The 17,540-nt window shown below is 40.5% G+C and overlaps 1 protein-coding gene across 1 annotated transcript in view; it reads right to left on the bottom strand.

Moving 5' to 3' along the window:
• The window catches only part of Gm14461 (predicted gene 14461), a 64,684-nt gene that overhangs the window by 9,767 nt on the left and 37,377 nt on the right, over positions 1-17,540 (bottom strand). The window lies entirely within an intron of this gene.

The following is a 17,540-nucleotide window of genomic DNA, read 5'->3' as shown; positions in this document are numbered from 1 at the left end:
TACAAACAACGTTCGTTATTTGTGATAGCTAACATGCAGAAAACACACAAGGGTTCATTCACAAATTAATGGATAAGGAAAGTGCATGTAGGCACAATGAAATGCTATTAAGGTTAGAAAGGAAGAAAATGGTGGTCTGTGCTACATCGTAGAAGGAGCTGGATGCCATAGCCCTAATTGAAGTATGTCAATTAGCGAAAGATGCATGAGTCCATCTCTTTAAATCAAATGCATCTCTAACAGCAAGTGCAGCCTGTAGAATGGTGGTGGCTTGACTAAGAGGATTGGGAAATAAGTATATATTATTTAGCTGTTAATAAATTCAATTTTGTGGGGAGTACAGGTTCTTAGGGATAGGAGTCTTGGTGGCAGCACAATACTTTAAAGGGAGACTCTTCAGCAAAGAGACAGAACAGCATCATCTTTTCATGAGTCAGAGTAAGAATGAGGGAAACCTAGGACGTTTTCCAGGGGCAGAAAAGGGGTAGAGCTCTAGAAGCAAGAAGGCAGAGATGGAAAAGCTAGCCAGAACAGAAGGGCAACAGGGAGCAGCCTGTCAACAGCCCAAGTGTTTGCTCCCTGGTGTAGAAGAGGAAGGAATGTTAATGGATGCCCTAGAGAGTTAGGCCCAGTGATAAGAAAGTGTCAGAAAACCCTGCAGTTCTTAGGAGCTGTATGTGCAGTACAGGAATTTGGTTTGAAAGAGACTGCTTCTGCAGAGCCAGGTTCCTTTAAAACAAACAAAACAGATGCTTACCTGCTGCCCTTCAGACTACTAAACCCAGGAACATTCTTAGGAAGGAACATCAAGGACCAAACTATTTGGGATCAGGAAACATGGAATAATGCTAATTCAGATTACTTGGACACTCTGCTATGCTGGCCAGGTAGATCTGTTATAACAGCTGCAGGAAACTAATATATGAAGTGGTCATTAATTTTCTCTCCATGGGTAAGATTTTTCTTTTATTCTGTACATTGAAAATATTTCTTCCCTAACAGAAAGATGTGATTGAAAATGTCTTATGACCTAACAATCAAATATCCTGGGACTAATAAGTACAACCTTGTAGAGCTAGTTTGTAATCCAAAGTTTACCTATATTCAAACAGGTTCTAAAATTCTGCGTGTCTTGAAACTTTTATCATTTCATCTTCCATATTTATAAGATTAGAACAAAAAAACAGCTCTCTTTCACTCTCCTCTAAGAATTATCAAGTATCAACAAGATATATCAATAAAATCAACTGAGAAGTTTCATAAAATATCAGTAAGCCCCCTCTCCAAGAATAATCATGTTTGGTTCATATAATATTGATTTGATTTCAGTAAAAGTTATTTCCAGATTAGTCATGGAGAGAATTCAATATGAACCTAAGAAAACATGCTGTACCTGAGCACAGAGCAAAAATGACTCAAAATAAAGCCATGGAAATAGAAGACTTGGCTACCTCTAGTATGTTTTCAAGTAATTCAGGAGTCCTTCACGAGGCATTCCTGGCAGGCAGTAACTCACCTAGCAGAATAAAGTTGCATAAGCATTTGTCAGCTGCTAAGGACACATGGATATTCATCTCCAAAGCATACTTACTTCCTTAGTAGAAACTTATTATGTAGTTCTATAATATCATTTCCTAGAAAATCCTTGTGTTGAAATTATTTCTGTCAGAAGCAACTAACATTTATACTCACATTCAATAACTGTTTTTCTTACATACATTTGCTTTCATAATGAATGGTTCATAGCTTAAAACTATAGATTAAAAAAATGGATTTGGGGTTTCTGTCTATGCCAAGAGCTGACCCGGTGCTACAGCACTCCATACACAAATACTATCGGGAGAGAGCTGGTCTCCCAGGAGTGCCGACATATCTGTGAGGATAGGTAAGAACACCACTATTGCTCAGAGGGACCTGCCTGGAACCCTCAGGACACAGGAACCAAGGAGGAGCCTGGGACAGGATATTTCCAGTTTCTGTCTACACCCCAGAGCTGACCCTGTGCCACAGTACTCCATACTCAAATACCATCGGGACAGAGCTGGTCTCCCAGGAGTGTCAACACACTTATGAGCACAGGTAAGACCACCACTTTTGCTCAAATTTCTGGCTCAAGAGGGACCAGCTCAGAGCTATCAGGACATAGGAACCAAGGAACAGTCAGGGACAGGATCCTTCTGGTTTCTGTCTGAACCTCAGAGCTGACCCTGTGCCACAGCTCTTCATACCCAAATTCCTCCCTGAGAGAATTGGTCTCCCAGGAGTACTGACACACAGGCTTGCAGAAGGGACAAGCCACAGTCACAAATAGCAAAACCAGCTAACCAGATGGTGAGAAGGACATAAAAAACTCCCTTAAAGAAATATAGGAGAACACAAGTAAATAGCTAGAAAACCTTAAAGAGGAAGCACAAAAATCCCTTAAAGAATTACAGGAAAACACAGCCAAACAGGGGAAGGAATTGCACAAAACCATCCAGAATCTAAAAATGGAAATAAAAACAATAAAGAAATCACAAAGGGAGACAACCCTGGAGATAGAAAACCTAGGAAAGAGATCAAGAGTCATGGATGAACAGAATCATGAGCAGAATATAAGAGATAGAAGAGACAATCTCAGGGGCAGAAGATACCATAGAAAACATTGAGACAACAGTCAAACAAAATGCAAAATGCAAAAAGCTCCTAATCCAAAACATCCAGGAAATCCAGGAAACAATGAGAAGACCAAACCTAAGGACAATAGGTATAGAAGAGAGTGAAGATTCCCAACTTAAAGGGCCAGTAAATATCTTCAACAAAATTATAGAAAAAAAAAAAAAACTTCCCTAACCTAAGTAAAGAGATCCCCATAAACATACAAGAAGCCTACAGAACTCCAAATAGATTGGACTAGAAAAGAAATTCCTCCTGTCACATAATAGTCAAAACACCAAATGCACAAAACAAAGACAGAATATTAAAAGCAGTAAAGGAAAAAAGTCAAGTAACATATAAAGGCAGACCTATCAGAATTACACCAGACTTCTCACCAGAGACTATGAAAGCCAGAAGATCCTAGAAGGATCTCATACAGACCCTAAGAGAACACAAATGTCATCCCAGGCTACTATAACCAGCAAAACTCTCAATTACAATAGACAAAGAAACCAAGATATTCCATGACAAAAACAAATTTATACAATATCTTTGACAAACCCAGCCCTAAAAAGGATAATAGATGGAAAACACCAACATAGGAGGGAAACTACACCCTAGAAAAAGCAAGAAAGTAAACTTCCTTTAACAAACCCAAAAGAAGATAGCCAGAAAAACATGAAAAAGAAACATCAAAAATAACAGGAAGCAACAGTCGCTATTTTTTAATATCTCTTAACATCAATGAACTCAATTCCCAAATAAAAAGACATAGAAGAACAGACTAGACATGTAAACAGGACTTAACATTTTGCTGCATAGAGTAAATGCACCATAGTGTCAAAGGCAGACACTCCATCAGAATAAAGGGCTGGAAAACAATTTTCCAAGCAAATGGTCTCAAGGAACAAGCTAATATCGAATAAAATCCACTTTCAACCAAAAGTTATCAAGAAGGTTAAAGAAGGACATTTCATACTCATCAAGGGAAAAATCTACCAAGAAGAACTCTCAATTCTGAATATCTATGCTCCAAATGCAAGGGCACATACATTCACAAAAGAATGGAAACACAAGCTAAACAGAGACAAATTGAAACTAGTAGAAGTTATGGACCAAATGAATTTCACAAATATCTATAGATCATTTCATCCTAAAACAAAAGAATATACCTTCTTCTCAGCATCTCATGGTACCCTCTCCAAAACTGACCACATAATCGGTCACAAAAACAGGCCTCAACACATATAAGAAGATTGAAATAATCCCATGCATCCTATTAGATCACCACAGACTAAGACTGGTCTTCAATAGCAACCAAAACAACAGAAAGACACATAAGCATGGAAGTTGAACAATGCTCCCCTCAATGATATCTTGGTCAAGGAAGAAATAAATAAAGAAATTAAAGACTTTAGAATTTAATGAAAATGAAGGTACAACATATCCAAACTTATGGGACACAATGAAAGCAGTCCTAAGAGGGAAACTCATAGCTGTGAGTGCCTCCAACAAAGAAGCTAGAATGAGCATCCACTCGCAGCTTGACAGCACACCTAAAAGCTCTAGAACAAAAAGAAGCAAATACACCCTAGAGGAGTAGAGGATAGGAAATAATCAAACTCAGCCAAATAGAAACCAAAAGAACTATACGAAGAATCAACAAAACCAGGAGCTGGTTCTTTGAGAAAACCATCAAGATAACCCTTAGGCAGACTAAACAGAGGGCACAGAGACAGTATCCAAATTAACAAAATCAGAAATGAAAAGGGAGATATAACAACAGAAACTGAGGTAATTCAAAAAAAATCATGAGATCCTACTATAAAAGCCTAAACAAAAAATGGAAAATCTGAATGAAGTGGACAATTTTCTAAACAGATACCAAAGTTAAATCAGGATCAGATAAACCATCTAAAAAAATCTAATAATCCCTAAAGAAATAAAAGCAGTCATTAAAAGTCTTCCAACCACCAAAAGCCCAGGATCAGATGGGTTTAGTGCAGAATTCTATCAGACCCTCAAAGAAGACCTAATACTAATACTCTTCAAACTGCTCCACAAAATAGAAACAGAAGGAAGACTACCCAATTCCCTCTAGGAAGCCACAGTTGCGCTGCATATTCTCCCTTGGAGATGGAAAGGTTCCTGTCTAATCAGGAACTTGTCTCAATTTCTTTTCATAGAGGACTTCAGGAGAGATTTTTTTTCTACTTCTATCATGTTTAATGTTCCAAATAGATTTTAAAAACTGGTTGAGTGCATATTAGCTTCAGAAGATATCATGTATATTTAAGAGGCATTTAACTATTATAAATTATTTTGATGACTTAAAAAAGTCAATACTGAGTTGTATGTTTTAAAATAAATTTTATTAGTTTAATTTTAAAAAAAGAAAATAAAAGAATTTGGATTTGGAAAGCAAGAGATTCTCAATTTCTCATGAATGTAAACTTCTTCTTATGACATTCTGTCCTAGCTATTTTCTGCTCTGGTCTTGAATGCCTCCACTGAAGGACAACAACTCACTTTGCTATCTGGACAGTCTATCTTCTTTGAAAAGGCTACTTTGTCTAGAAAGTGATCTATGATACCCATGCTTTCAGTTATGAATGAATACGTTTATTAAGCATATAGCAAGGAAAATAAAAAATGCAAACAGCAAGCAGCAGAGAACCAACATGCTATCAAGCTAGGCACTTAAAATATCCAACAAACATGATAGGTGACATCCCAGGAGATAGTCACCTGTCATTACCAACTCAAGGTTCTAGGCAGAACTCCATTTTACCCTTTGGAGGAGGCTCTAAGATTCTCATTCCTAATACATACATTTTAATGACAGGTAATAAACAATATTCACCTCTGTTGGAAATGGTTTCACATCTAGTGCCTCTCGGGGTGTATTGGTTTTAATACTCTTGGCTGTTTGACATTTTTCCCATTACAGAGAAAGCAGGGCAGCCTGCCCTAGGATGGGAATATCAGAGGAATATTAAGATAAACATGCTCGAGTCTGAGACGAGGGTGCCTACCTTGTCCCACGTCTGCTCTTAACAAGTCTAGAAAGTCTATGACCCTTTACAAATATGACTTATATCATGTTTAATGTGGAGCTCATGTCTATCTTTTTGTGACTCTCACCCCTGATTGGTTCTGCACCTGGTCAGCTTTGCCAAGCTGTTTTGTCTGTATCCAGGTAGAAATCCTGGGTAGGTAGTAGCAGTCCTTGTAGTGTGGGTGGTCCAGGCACCTTCAGAGACTTGGTGTCTAGTGATAGAAAGCAGGCACGAGCAACAGGCAAGCAGGAACAGCAGCAAGTGGTGTTGTCTAGTGTTTCAACTCTGGTGCACACCTCAGAAACTGGGAAACTTAGCTGTACTAGTGTCTCAGCTCTGTGTACACTGCAGACGTTAGGATTCTTCAGCTGGTAGAACAGCTTTCAGAAATATATTCCCTTAGCTCTTGAGAACACCCAGTGTTACAGCTCCTGTGTCTGCAGTGTGTGGGACCCATGACCCTAAAGAAATGACAGCTCTCTGGACCTCTTTCCACAGTCAGGGCCAGCAGATTCCCTTCCATGCCTACTCACACTTTTCTATCCTTGGCTCTTTCAGCTTCCTCCAGTTACGGCCCTTCCTCATGCTCCTGCTCTGCCTCTTATTTCAAGTCCCCAGCCACCTCCTGCTGCAACTGCTATGGTCACAGTTGCCACCACTGAAGAGGCAGTGGCTATTGTGTTTTGGCTACTGCTGCTGCAGCTGCCCATGTAATATACATTGTTCTTGAGGCTTCTCCTCTTTCGACTTGCCTTTACTGCTGGTTGCTTTGCCTCTTTCCAGCTGGGCCTGCCAGTTGACCCGTCTCAAATCTGCAGGTTACCTAAGCCAACTGTCATCCTCACTCCCACAGTTCCATGTCTGCCATTCGTCCTGGCTCCACAGGTTCCTGTGACTCCATCTCTGCTGATCAACAGGGCTTCTGGGTTCCAATGGCCCTCTAGTCTTCAGCTCTACCGGACACTACTTTCCGTGTTTTACTCTGCTGTGACTATCAAAGCTGTTGCCATTCACTTCTTTGCTTCCGCAGCTCTAACCTGGATGATGCTCTATTGTCACTGCCATTGCCCTCATGCTGTCACTGCTGCCACTTCCACTCCGCTGCCACTGCCACTGCCACACCACTACCACTACCACTACCACTACCACTACCACTACCACTACCACTACCACTACCACTACCACTACCACTACCACTACCACTACCACTATCCAACTCCCATCCCTGCTGCCACTGCCACTGCTACTACATTGCCTCAGTTGGGACTACTTCTTTCTCCTAGTGGCCAGCTCAGCCTACTCACCTAAAAGCAGGTAAGTACATGCCACTCAAGAGAATGTTTTATTGGACCTAAGGTTGCAACACCAGGATCAGAAGCCTAGGAAGATGTCTCCTACCCTGCGCACCAGGTGAGCCCAACAGCGTGGCTTATATAGCCAGATCCTGAGCATCTGCTCCATTAAGAGCAAACCTTCCATGCATATGAATGTCAGTATTTCTACCAATCGGGACACTGTAGTCCTTGTACCAGTCACAGCAATCCCTCTGCAGACCATGCGGGGAAAGTGCTCCTCCTCTTGTTGGGTTGGCAATTGTTGCAGGGAAAGCCCCATGCAAGCTGGGTAAATAGTCAGAACTGGGGTTGCACCCTCAGGCACAAGAATAAGCAAGGGCTATCACCTTACAGCTTCCCTATGGCATTCACAGAGCATTCAAAATGGCAGTGCTAGTCTAATTATGGTCTAGCTGGCTGCTTGACTGAAGAGCTTTTTGCTCAAGGCATAGAGAGCAACAGGGGTGCTCAGCAGACTGCTAATTAGGCAGGCAAGGCACCCCATCCCCCAACATCCCTGTGTATTTACAGGAACATAAACATTGAAAGGAGGCTTGGAGTGAGATCTTGAAAAGCATATCATTAGCACCAACACTGACTCTTTAGCAAAGCTTAAATGTTTCAGAGATGCCCGACAACTGCCCAGAACCCCAGAAAGGGATGAGTCTCCTTTATCTGTCCTCAGTCTTGTTTTCACCAGAGCAAAACCTCCACACTTGAGTTATTTAGACATCTGAAAAGCACACAGGACCTCTTCCCTCATCTCTATCTCTCCAGGAAAAGCACTCCTGTTTACTTTACCCGGTTTCCAGACTCGTTATCTCCATTTCCAGTCATATCCCTTTGAACACATCTTGTTTATCCAGTTATCCACCTACAGCCTGGCTCCTGAAAGCCAACACATTCCATTTATGTGGTGTGGGCACACAAGGCACTCAGCAGCATCGAGCTGACCTGTGTGCCCAAAATCAGGTTTGCTGTATTGGAGGCAACATCACACTCTCGTTGAGTAGCCAGCTAAAATGTATGCTATATTTTCTCACTAGAGTATCTTTAAAATTTGGTCTAAAAGAGTGGTATCTTTTCAAAAGCTTAACAAGCAAAGCCTTACATTTAATAGTTGTTAGATTCCATGACTGTATGTCTTCCAGCTTTCCAATTTTTAAAAAGTCTTTTCTGAATCTTAATTCAACTTTTCATATAGTAGCGCTGAGAGTCTTGAACCAGTCCTAAGTTTAATGAGATATTTCTTTTGCTCTTTCGGCAGACATTTTAAAGAAAAGTTCTGATGTTCTTCACATATTATTAACTATAACAGTTACAGTGTCTAGCATTGAATGTCTCTGTCCACCAAAGGCTCTTCTAAGTGTTCAAGTTTCATCACATCTAAGCCTCATGAAACCCTTGTGAGATAAAGACTATTCCCAGCCTCCTGTTAAACACAAGTCACAGCTACTAAGTCCTGACAAAAAGGCTGCCTATGAGTTGGTTGTTTCAGAGTGATAGTCATTTGGACCAGCTAGTCTCGCAGTGCCTTCTAAGTGTTTTAAAATATTCCCTGAGTGGTGCCAAGATTTGAACCGCAGCTGCCTGACTCTAGAGTCTTAATCAGGCTGATTCCTGTCCTCCCATGCCAGATGAGGTAAAGGTCAAACAGAGTAAGTGACAATTCAGTTCTCCCACGTTTCTGCCACAGATGCTATGCTTTTACCTCACTAGCCATTTGATATGTACGTAAAAATATCTGCTGCCAAAACTTTAATAGCACTAAAGGGCAAATGAAAATACAGCAAATAGCTGAATTTATCATGGATTGCTCCTCCACTGCCACAAATGGATGCATTTACTGACACTGAATATATCATTTAGACAACCCTGTGAAGCTATATGCAATGCTGTGTGCATGTGAGGTGAAACATCTTCCCCCTGAGAGATAATGTGCATCCTTGATAGATGCCTAAGTAAGCTACAGGCATACACCCGTGCAGTACAATATAGGCTCACAGCTCCAATGACTTATGTGCCTAAAGTTGTTCATCTTTCAAGGCAATAAAAATAAATTCTTGTTAAAATCATATAAACCATAATTATGATCCTTAAAAGCAGGAATTTGATATCGAGCAAAATAGTTCTTCCCTCTGAGCTTCAGTTTCACATTTGTGAGGCAGGTAAAGGTCGTACCTCCTTCAGAGTGGTGTAGGAAAAAAGTAAGCTATTGTGATAACATGCTTGGAATAACTTCTGGTACAAAGTGGATGCTTAATGCACATTTACAGTAGAGTGAGCAATGTCCTCATACTGATTATACTGAACCAATGTTTTCAAAGCTAAAGTATTAAATAAAGCACATTATTTCAAAACGAATTATAGTTATGATTTGAAAAAATTTTAATGTTACATATAATTTCAAATAAGTGTTATTTAAACAGGGAAAAAGCCATCTATCTGAATTAAAAGGGGTGACTTTACAATTAATTCATCAGGGGTACCTACTGCTTCGTCTGTTGGTATATACGGTATACATCAGCAGAAACATTTGAGAAAAACTGAAGCATGGATTTCCCACTGGCCAGTTTAATGATACTCCCAAAAGTAAAAAATAACTCCTTCAGTCTAATCAAAACAAAAACCTAAAAAGGTTAAACAGTAAATATTGCTAATTTTTAAACTTGATCTCACTATGCTATCAGAAGAGGAGTGTCTGGCCTTGTGATGTTAGCTAGAGCAGGTGCTTAAGAGGATATGTGATGTTTGGAACGGATATAAATATCATTCAATAGACAGCAGACAATGCTGGATGGTATCGGTACCCCTTGCCATTTTTTGATGATCATGGTTTCTGATGACTTATAGAGAGAAATGCACCAAAAAATTTCTGATGGAGTTTCAGCGGCTTCTTGCTGCCTCTGTGGATTTGGACCGATTGGCGGAGCCATGCAGTTTCTTCTGAATCAACCTGCCATTGCCAATTCGTGAATGGTGTTTGCGAGTGGATTGAGCCGATGATGATGATGATTCATGTGAACTGAACTGCTGGTGCCCTGACAACAAATAATGGACTTGCTCCAAAGAACTCTTTCTAAACAGGTCGGCATCCTCCTCTGCTCTAGTAGCCTTTCCTTTCCACTGCCTGTGGTGGATAGTGTGCTAGAAGGGATGTTAAAGCATTTAAGAACCTGGGTTTTGAAAATTCTAAGCCACCAGAGCAGAGGTGCCAAGTGGCCTGTGCTCTAAATTGTAGGCTCTCCCAGCCTGCAGCAGGCTGATCCAGACTTTGACCTTGCTGCCACTAAGAAGGAGATTACCTACGGGTGGAGCCTTCCAACCTAGATGACTCTTTTGTTCTGTCACCTGCCACTGCTCTCTCCAAGACACTGCTACCTGCTGAGAGGCCCCCTACCCTGCACATCGCCTACAGGCTGGCTCCAGACACCAAGAATCGACTGGCGGGGGATGGGCCTTCCCCCTTATAAGCACACTCTCTTAGTAAACTGGCAGGCCTTGAACAGAATTGTGTCTTGGTCTCCATTAATCTCTTTCAGCCCCAGTCTGTCTCCAAGGTGTACCCGGTTCAAGTAGGCTGCGGGCCAGTATACAACACTAAATGACCTATCCAGGCTTATTTGTTGCTATTGCTATGGGAAATAGAGAAAATGAAAGTTGAGCCTTTAAGCCTTGGGTTGAGAATACAAGTATCACCTACTCCACCACAGCATCTTCTGGGAATTAGAGTTTAAAATGGGTCGCTCATCAAACCACCTTCCAAATACTCATGTTCTTGCCCATGGTAAGTGCTGTTCTCAGCTTTCCTCAGAAGAGTTTACTACCTTGGGAAGCTATTAATGCAGAAATTCATAATGGGTAAAAAGTGCCAAGAATAAGTAAAAATTGAACACCCTGCTATTTTCTTAGCTTTTGCCTCTACCTACCTTCTCTGACTGCAGCCTAGGGCTTTGTCTCTCATGTGGCTTAATTCTCAGTGTCTCTACCCATCATACTTGTTATTAAACTTGGTGACACTCTGTGATTCACACCTTTAACATTCAAATAGAACACCACCAACACAAAGACTCATGGCATACAAGAGACCAGAACGGTCACCGTCTGTGCATTGTATTTCTGTCTTTCTCTGCTGAAGTAGCTGTATCTCTAATGCAGAGCAAACCTTCATCTTCAAAAATTTTGCTTTTATAAAAATACTGTCAATTCAGGCCTATATAACTTTGTGTATATATTATGTAATATATATGATCTGAACGTACTATTTAGTGACCACTGGTTCCATGAAAATGTTATCAATGAAAAAAATCAAAATTATCAATGTACTGGTATAATTGGTATGTAACCAGGATTCCCTAAACATTCAAATTCAAATTCTGAATCGTTAAGTATGAGTGCAACTAAAAACCTTTATATAAATGTGTTATATCCAAATGTGGTGCCAAAAATGTTCACTCTGCATCTCATCATCACTACAAGTAAAATTAGACTCACAAAATAAATATCTCATAGTTTGGTAGTTTTGCTATAATTTCATGATTTTAAATGGAATTTCTTAAAGATCTCTACATTGCTGAATATGACTAGCCCTGCCACCACTGACACTATGTCAAAATTCCATGAGCAAAATACACTCTCTTCTTTGACCTGTACCAGTGGGACAATTCTATTCTAGGCCTGACAGCTGAGTCTCATAAGACCTCTGGAACACTGAGCACAGTCCATGACAAGCCGACTCTGGCAAAAGTAATCAGTGCAGGCAAACGATTCCATTTGACTGGTCATTCGAAAGAAGCAAGGAGAAAATACATATTTGACTTGACTGTGTATCGAGAGAGGCTTTCATTAGATCCAAATCTGCAATGACTAGAAAATGTTCACTTTGAAAATTGACATCTACTTAGAAAGTGGAGAGGAGCAATCTGATGATTTACATCCAGGCTTGCCTCAGTCCCTTTCTAGCAGCTGTTCTTTAAGCTTGAGGGAACTCTGGCTGACATACAGAATCCCAGATCAAGAGCCAGCAAGTTGTATGCGTGAACTAAGAGAGAGGGCCCAGCAGTCCACACATCACTGAGCCTTCTAAGTGAGTTGCAAGCAGGTCATCTGCAAACTGTATTTTCAGAGTTATTCTTAATCCTGATGTCTTCCCCAGTGATTACCAAACTGGATCTGCTCTACATTCTTCAACTCCTCAATCTGTATATTATGTATTATTCATATATCATTTTCAGACGTCATACTAATATTATCATACTGATATTTTATAAAAGAATGGATGAGGCAAAGGCTGTGAATCTAAGTTCTTATTAGCTGTATCTCCAATTCACTGAAATCACCTCAGAAGTTAACAAAAGATACTGGCAAATTTCAATGTTTCCAATATAGGAGCACTTACTCAACAAACAGATATATGCACTGAAGGCACTGGGGAAATGGTTCACTTGGTAAAGCCCTTATTGCATAAGCATTAGGACCTGAATTTGGCTGCCCAGCACTCAGGTAAAAATCAGCCAGTGCGCACTGGTAGCGGTTGGGTAAGAGGCAGGCAGATCCTGGGAACTCAGGGCCCTTTCAGTCTAACTAAAACACAGGGTCCAGGCCCAGTAAGAGAACCTGTCTCAAATCATGAAGTGAACACACACACACACACACACACACACACAGAGGCAGAGAGAGAGAGAAAGAGAGAGAGAGAGAGAGAGAGAGAGAGAGAGAGAGAGAGAGAGAGACTCCTTTCTCCTTTCAGAGTCCTTGTAACCAGCTCAGCAGTTGAGCGTACAGCTCTCCCAGTTTCAGACAGCCAGTTGCCAGATGTTACATTGGCCAGGCTCCTGAGAAAGATGATTCCAGGATTCTTCTGTGTGGCTCAGCTTTAGCCATCTTGGAAAGAGTTTTGGCCCTGTGCCTGCAAGCCAATTAAGCAAGGACGGACTTCTGCCTGAGCTTCTCTGATAGATTGTGATGTCCTGGCCAATGCACAGCCATGATTCTGTTATGGATCGAAATCCCTTTGATTGGGTTTCTTCAGAGAAAAGCTCAGCACTGAGAATTATTGCCACTGAGTGCAAGGATTGGTTTTTCTAGGAGAAGTTAAAAAATACAACTCGACTGTGTAGTGAGGGTAAATGTGTGCACTGTGCATTTTTGAGCCTGTCTGACAAATAAAAGATCCAGCAATGACACTTAGCCAAGCAGCACCTCAGCAAGGTGCTCAGTTCTTCACTTCCAGAAAGACTTGGATTCAACGACAGCTTAAAGAGTCTCCTCTTAACTTTACATATTCTTTTCTTTTATACATCAATTGAGTGCATTATCTCAATATTTGGTGCGCATAGTTCAGCAACCAAACTATAAACTTCCTGAGAAATTTGTAACTTAGATGTTTTTTCATTTATCTATGTCTTAATTTGTCTTTATAACCACATAGCAGAGACTAGTTAATATACCCCATTACTCTTTGGGGCCTTAATTAAACACTACTTTCTCTCCTCTCTGGGAGTGAAACAGAGGCATGCACCTGAGTTCTTAACAAAAAAGTGTGGGCAGAAAGAAGAGTCCCTGTTTCTAAGCCAGACTCATAAGCTTCCCACCCACAACCCTCCTGGTCCTTCCCCTGCCTGCCGTCTGAATGGCAACAGTGAGAAACCATTTATGGTGTGGATGGAGCCACAAGAAACAGGTTTCTGAATTTCCTCTTCTGGAGAGTTACCCACTTTCTGCCTCACAGAGAGCAACCAGGTTAAACTGGAGAATAAGAAGTAAACTCATCGTACACCTTGAAATCCCAGAGCTTTATAATGTGAAGTGTTTAGCTTACCTTACACAGAGCTCTTCATTTAAGTGCATCTCATGTATGTGCAGTTTATTTATTTCTTTATTTCCCTAAATATTCCAGATGCCCCCTTGAAGCTGCAGTCGTGCCTAATTTTGCTCTCAGGTACGCATTTGCTCCTGGCCCAGTGCCTAGTAAATAGCAAGTCCTCAATAAATCCTGTTGAGTGCGTGAATATAGGGAAACGTGTACAAACACGAGGAAGTTAATAAATGCTTCTTCAGTTGAAGCATAGAAACAAGGGAAGAAATCCAAAAGCCAATTTTAGAAAAGGCCTGTCATTTCTTACTATGTCTTTCTTCCTCTGATGCAAAGCATTTCCAAAGCACGTGGAAGCAAATTTTGGCATGTTTTAATTAATCCAGTCATATCATGGCTTCTGAACAAATGGCCTATGGTATTTTCTGCTCTCATAGCCTGTCTATGTAACTTACTCTTCTGTAATGAGTGTGATTGTGTTGCTATGTGACATATTTTAGCAGCCAGCCAATGTTACACCTGTGCTGGTGCCATTTGAATGCTGTACTAATTTTGCCTAATTTGTTCTGATACATAATAACTCTTCCAGCCAGACAGCTCCAGATGCCTGCCTAAAACAACTTGCATCTTTGTATGAGCTCCTGTGTAGATCCGATTAGATCAACAGCCCTGGCACAAAATGCTGAAAAGTAATCTCTCTTTGTCTCCTCTGACTGCAACGCCAAATCAATGCCAGCAGGTGTCTTTACATGTCACCGCATTTGCCATCAGGCAGTGCCAACACAGATAAGCTCAACAGAAGTAAGAGAGGCAGGATGCGTCTCTTGATGTGCCGTCAAGCCAACGGTACATTGCACCTCGTGCCTGGTATGCGCATTCACAGCAACCAACAAAGGTATAGGCTAGGATTTGTTAAAAGCTCAGGACATGCCTATTAAGCAGAAAGTTAATGAGCACAATTCACATAAAGGCTAAAGGACAAGGCATAGGCTAATTACCTGATCTGTACATCAAATGTTTGTAGGAAACAAACCTGTTTAAGTTTGACTTATCAATTGGTAGTATTCTGTCAATGGTACTGCATGAAGAAGCAATAACTCTATACATATTGTTAATTGACTGTTTTATATATATATTAATAATTTTAGTGTTTCCAATATGTATTTGTGTAGAAGACTCTTGGTTTTGCATACCAGTGAACTATAATCTATTTAATCTACTTAATTTATTTATACAAATTATATTATATATGCATTATATGTACATTGTACATATATAATGTATATATTGTAATATATACATTATAATATTACATGTATACAAAAAGTACATATTATATTTAAATAAGTTTTGAATATTTTTTAATCAACACATAAAATATACTTACCATCCCTTTGAACCTAGACTAGCCTATCACTATCTTGACCCATCTGTACAGTGAAAGAGATGGTATTCCATCCTCTTTCTTACTTTTACAAAGATGGCAGCTTCTGCTTTGGCCTATTCTAGTTCCAAGTCTCCTTGTGAGACACTTACAGCCACGCTGAAGAGACCACACTAAAATATACATGTAATCATGTGGAAAAGACAAAGTATGTGAGCTCAGCCTTTGACCTATGGGCCTCAGTGTAGCAGGCTTTTGAGGAAATCCTCCTTCGTTCTTGTCAAACTTGCCAAGATACCAAGTGGACATCATGCAGTGACCCCAGAAGATAAACATCTTATAAAGGAGAAGAAGAATCCCCCAGCTAAGGTCTAATGGAATTCCTCTCAAATCAAATGATTACATATGCAAACTTAGCCCTAAATAGTACATGTCTATACCACCTCTAAAGCATTGGGGACATTCAGTGAGAAGCAGCAGCAGGAGTGTAGGAACCGATGAGAGGGACAAAGGAGCCACGTCCTAAACAAGACATGACAATCTGCTCACAAAATCACAGCAGCAGTGATTTTTCTGCTCAGATCCTATTGCCTTCTCCTTGGGGCTGAGGGAGAAAGTAGAGGCCCCAGCTCTCCTTAAGGACATGTTGACTGTTAAGGGCTGGTGTGGGACACTTTCTTCTCTGGTATAGCCACCTGCTAGTTCCACATGCTCCAGTAAACACTCTTCCTCATATGCTCATGTGAGCAACCCTAATAAATTCAATGAATCACAAACCCTTTTAAAAACCATGAAAATAGGAGGGGGATTTATTAGGGGCAAGCAGACATTTAGCAGAAGTGAGAGGGGAGTACGAGACTAACAAGAGTATATGATCCAGTTACATCAAAACTTATATGACACTGTCAGAGAATAAATGTTTAAAAGAAAAGACTTTCAAAGTAAATATGACAAGCAAAAGGTATGGCACGCACACAATAAAATGTGGAAATTCTCTTTCTTACAAAGAAGGGGTGCAGAAAACCGGTTACATAGAATTAAATGGTGGTGTAGAAGTACTTAGTTCGTGGGGGCATTCTAAATGCAGCAATAAAACAGATGAAACACATAGACTTAAAATGGGAAAATTCACGGGTATGGACAAACCATAAAATGACCCCATCAGAAGAACAGTGGAAAGAACGGATGTGGATGGTTACCCTGGGCAGGGCTAGGGCACCCCAGAGCTGGCCCAACAGAGCTGGAATCCTGGAATCCCCAGCACAGTCACCATTGCTTGGCTTCTGCTCACTGGCCTGAGGGATTTCTTTCCAAAGGCCATAAAATTAAATTAGAATTCACTGCTTAAGCGTAATGATTTCCTACTGTTTATGTGGGTTATCGTTTACAACCAACTGGCATTTAATCAAACCAGTATTTTTATTTCAGGACCAGAGGCCACAATATTGTGTATTTTCTCCATCTCCCTGGCGAGCAAAGCAGCTTCATGCAGACTGTGAGGGGATATCAAATTGTTTATGAAAAGCCAGCATGAAGTATTGTTTCCAAACATATTTACGATTTCACACCAACTTAGGAAGGATTTAGTTCATTTTGTTGATTGACACATAATTTTCCATTTACATATATAATAATAACAAAATCTGGAGGAAAAATGTAGGAATTAGAGGAACATAATCACATTCTGGTATGAATTTGCTAATAAAATTGGTCACATCCAGCTCGGATTCTGCCAGAAATAGGAAGAATACAGATTATCTGCACGATTGCCTATTGGAGCAAATCCTTGCTTTGGATCTTATATCCACATTCGTTCTCTTGCCCTTTGCTTGGTCCATAAGTCTCCCTCTTCCTTCCCTCTTTTCTTCTTCTGGAGTCAAGACTTACTACGTGTCTATAGGACCCTCCCATGGCATTCGTCTGCTCTGAATATCTCCTCCCTGTGAGCATTGACTACTTCTGGACCCTGACTCTAGATTCTCAACTAGCTGCAGTAAAATAATAAGGAAAGTAAATTAGTCATTACTTGTAACCATGTGGTCCTAAATTCCTCCTTTTGAAGTCTTTCCTCTATCATCAGACTGCTCATTGTCACCTGTGAACACCTATAGCTGTGTTAGTTCCAGATTAAAGTTATCTCAAATTAACATGCCTCCCCAAGTAACAGAAAAGAAGTTCCTGACGACAGATTCCTGATTCCCTTATTCCTCCCAGCCAGTGCCAAGCAACTAGAGCAAACTGTGCTTTCTTTGCAAGTGGGTAGTGGGCATTCATCTAGCAAATCCTGTTATATCATGAATTATCTGTCAAAA

Source organism: Mus musculus, chromosome 2 (assembly GCF_000001635.26).
Source record: "Mus musculus strain C57BL/6J chromosome 2, GRCm38.p6 C57BL/6J".
Lineage (NCBI taxonomy): Eukaryota > Metazoa > Chordata > Mammalia > Rodentia > Muridae > Mus > Mus musculus.
Note: the sequence above shows the minus strand (reverse complement) of the source record. Positions and strands in the feature narration are given on the sequence as shown.